The following is a 4250-nucleotide window of genomic DNA, read 5'->3' on the forward strand; positions in this document are numbered from 1 at the left end:
AAAAAGGCAATGGTCTGACCAGAGTATAAACTATATTCATTTCATTCCCTTCTGCAGAGAAGGAATTTGAATCTCCTATACATTAAAGATGCATGCCCACTGTCATACCATTTCAACGACTTAAATAGTAAATGATCAAAAATTCACAGTGCTTCTGCCCTCCTATGGAAAAAAAATAGGTCAAAAATGAATGGAAACAAACTGTCTTCTGCTCCTTTTTATGCATTTGAGAGAGAGAGAAAAAAAAAACAAGGGAGATAAATCTGCATAATACTGAACCGAATCTCTTTAATTCCAGTCAGCTTTTATCATTCAATCACTGAGTCTGTATGTGGAAAAATTCATGCTAATTCCCCCTAGCAACAGCCTCAGCCTATCAGGACAAGCCATGCACCATGCAGCTGCCAGCCAGCAAGAATAACTCTAAGTAGGTCAGGCCTGCATTTCTAAAAATGCCACGGTCTAGTAACCCCACTGTCCCGTCTGTCTGCCCTGCCCCATAATAACCTCAATTGCTTGGTGACACAATGACATACTGCCCTGTTAGAGCGCAATCAAATCACGCTGCATTATTCTGCTGCGAGCATCGCTGCTGGAGGAAGGAGCCGTCGAGGGGCAGCATTAATCAGGCGGCCATTCATGTCCACCAGCACTTCACTCTGGAGATGGGGCCTGCATTAATGACCAGCTGTTGGAAGGAACACAAACAAAGTGACGCCTTCCACCCTGCCGGCTGCGCAGAATACGCCATTCTGTTCAGGCAGGTTGTGCTCATTGACAGAGGCCGCGATGTAAATTAAACAGCCCCAGACAATGCTGGCTTTTGTAGGCTCCTACTAATTAAAGTAAGTATATTTAAATTATACTACACACGATTCAAAGAGCTATTGGTTTAATATACAGAGTCATCTCCTCCTACAAATTTGTGTTCACGGTCAGGAAAAAAAAAGGAAAAAAAACAACAGAACCCACAACCACTGTTTGCATAATACAATCTACATATCCTGGTAAATTAAAGAGCGGCACAAAGAGTAGAACTGCAGCTGACTTGTGCTGGGACCAGGGAACCACGCCAGGCTTCCAAAAACAGGCAGCAATGCACACTGACTGGCGAAGGGCTGTCGATAAAAGCCGTGTAAACATCTCCAGCCGCAGCACTGGGAAAGGCCGGTCAGAGCAGGGTAAGCACCCCTGCAATCTCACCGCTTAAGTGCTGCAGAGCCGCCAGCCCAGATCGAAAAACGACAGCAGGGGTCAAAAAGCTCCAGGCACGTCCCTGCAGAGCAGGCAGCCCCAAGCTGCTGCATTCCCAGTGCACCGACAGGACCACGTTTGGTTGCAAGATGTTGCGCTAAGCCTTTTTTTGCACCATCCCTTAGCCAGAGAAGCCTTAATAGAAACCACACCTGACCGTAGTAGGTCTGCACTGGGGTGGTATTTCAGCATCAAATCTGCAACGCCAGAGCTGAGTTTTGGTGTGCTGGCTTTGTGTTTAATTTTACGCCTGCTTTTAAACACCTCGGTGCGGCTGGCCGGTCGCTCCCTCCCATGCCTCGTGGCACGCAGCTGCCTGTGCAAGATGGAGACAGGAATGACATTTTCTAGGACAGATGGCTTGTCTGCATTTCTTCCGAAGGATTCACACTTCCAGCCGGTGAACGTGTGCCCTCTGACAAACTGATAATTCAGTTTTCGCTTTTGCAGAGTGCAGCCAGTCTCATACATGTAATCCATCCAGCTCTGATTTACGAATGCAGCCGATTCATTAATCCATATCGCTCTCTTGTTCGAAGCAGGCTCAAGAACCAGGTTACGACTGCCTTCTTTTGCTTTGTGGCACACATCACACAGCTATTCTTGGAGAGATACAGTCCCTGACGTAACCACGGGCTCCTAATTACAAGCTGCTGACATTTTGCAGCTTTGAAGCTATGAGCTAAAAGCCACTCTTCCTCCTGCTCGTTTGCTTTAAAACAGCCTGAGTTAAAAGCACAGCAGTTTCAGAAAGGTGCAGGAGTGGTATATGCTTCTTTTCAGAGCCTGCTGTATTGCCAAGGTTATTTTTCTTTAAGAAAACACAAAACTACAGTATGGGAGTAATAAGACTCCTTTGCCCCCAGCACAAGAATGTTACCCAGCAGCTGGCTAAATATAATCCAACACACAGGGCAGCCTTTGTAGACAGGGTAACAGTGGAAGGGCCAGACAGGCATCTTGCAGGGTAGCTCACCATGACTATTGGGAAATCCCCTCGTATGCATTTTAGGATGACATTATGGTCTACGGATTTGTAGAAAAGGGAAAAAAAGGAAAAAAAACCACCCTCTTTCTTACTAGGCAGCTGCTAAAAGCCATGCCAAGCCCCACTAGCTGACTGCAGTACTTGTTTTCCCTATTTTTGCATTGTTCAGATACGGGCAACCCGAGCTGCCAGCTGATCTCAGTATGCCAAGCACTGTGACTAGTTTCCCTGTTCTAAAAACACAGTCTCCTCAATGCATGCAAAGAAATATAAACCAAACAGATAAACAAAAAGAGCTCAAGCCAGTCAAATTACAATGGCAAAAAATAAACAGGTACATTTCAGAAAAATCTGCTGCTAACTGCTGTCTATTTTAAATAGAGAAATAATGATTTTAGTCAGCGCTGATTTTAAAATTCTAAAAAAAAAAAACCAGAAATATAATGCTGACTATAAATGCTCAGTTGAGCATTTAGCCATCTGATGACTGTGGTAGCCAGCTGGTCTAGAAGTCATCTGGGATGCATTTATTTTGATTAGATTGATCACATTTCTATTACAGCATAGAATTTTTTGCCGCACTGAATATAGCTGTGTTTATAAAGATTTTAAGATGGAGAAAATGACCCCCTCCCCTTAGCTTCTCTCAACACAGTGCAGAAGATTCAGTGCTCCAAGGTGTTAAATGGAAAGGATCTGCTTTCACATTTCTTAGAAGAATTCTGCCTACATCTGCATTCGCAAAGTGCCGCCTCACTCAGGAATTGGGTGTAGAGCTAGAGCTGAAAATACAAGCTGCAATCAAGTCTGACCATCAAAGTGACAAGCTTCCTCTGCAAATTGGTCAGAAATGTCTTTCTTTCATGCCTGTACATGCTCCCACACGCATAAGCACACACACGTACATAAGCACATACATACACAGCATGGCCGCTGTTTTCCCTGGGGATACTGCTGCAGCCACCTAGCTCATCAGTTCCCTCCCTGACAGCATCAGGAGTGTTCGAGCTACAATTCACAGTGCCTCCATCCATACATTGCTTTCTTAATCACCCCATCCTCTCCACATTGAGAATGCACAGAATCAGACAAACAGCACGCAGCGTTTCTTCTTCCACTGCATTTGCACGCACTCTCTCGCTCGCTCTTCCTCCCGTGGCTTTGCCTTAGCAGGCAGATACGACCAATACCTTGTTTATCCATCTCCAGCACAACGCTGAGGTGCAACTCGACTGCAGCTCTGTGGCTTTCCCCATCTTAATCCTCTGGAGCAGCAGAGGCTGGATTCTTGCTGCTGATGCCCTTGTTGAGCACTGGATTACTTTTCATCATATTTCTTTAAGCTTTTACCCATTCCACCCTAGATTAACATCCCTCCTTTTTCTCCCCACCAAAAAAAAGAAAACCCCCAAACCACCCCACATCACAACCCTTTGCTTCCAGAACCAACAGAAAAATTGCGGCTCCATCGCTTCTCTTCCTTAGCGATGCGCAGACGAGGGAGACTCGCATCAGCCAAGCTGGGGTGAAGTGCAGGCAGCGAGGCTGCAGCAGCAGCAGAACCAGCAGCAGCCACCCAGGTAAATGCGAAAAAGCAGGCTGTGTCGCAGTGCCGTAGCTGTGAGGAAAGAATCTTGCTTCTTCTGAACAGTGCAGCTTCGTGCCTGCAGGAACGGAGAAGAGGGAAGACCCAGAATTAAAAATAGAAGCCAAAATAGTTAAGAAGAAATTATGACTATAATAAAGGGCTGTAACTTTATTTTCTGGGCTTTAGGGGTTTTCCTAGGGGGGTATCTTTCCCCCTCCTCCCCAAAATATCCTGTATTGCTGGATGTTACTGTCCAAGAGTGGAGTCACAAAAGGCTCACCCTCCAAAGCGCAGCGAGACCAGCATCACATGAGAAACCACATGACGCACCCAAATCGGATGCTGATGCGGTCCACTATTTCACTCGGGGGGGGAAGAATCTCGACCGAAACATGTCCCTCTCTAGCGGTTAGAAAGAAT

The 4250-nt window shown here is 45.9% G+C and overlaps 1 long non-coding RNA gene across 2 annotated transcripts in view; it reads right to left on the reverse strand.

The window, feature by feature from the left end:
* Positions 1 to 6: 6 nt before the first annotated feature.
* Positions 7 to 4250, reverse strand: part of LOC116216417 — a 182793-nt gene continuing 178549 nt past the window's right edge. For both annotated transcript variants that reach the window (XR_004159102.1, XR_004159103.1), the window contains exon 5: positions 7 to 3906. This is a non-coding gene — a long non-coding RNA (uncharacterized LOC116216417). The remainder of the gene's footprint in view (positions 3907 to 4250) is intronic.

The sequence above is a fragment of the Meleagris gallopavo genome, chromosome 3, assembly GCF_000146605.3.
Source record: "Meleagris gallopavo isolate NT-WF06-2002-E0010 breed Aviagen turkey brand Nicholas breeding stock chromosome 3, Turkey_5.1, whole genome shotgun sequence".
Classification (NCBI taxonomy): Eukaryota; Metazoa; Chordata; class Aves; order Galliformes; family Phasianidae; genus Meleagris; species Meleagris gallopavo.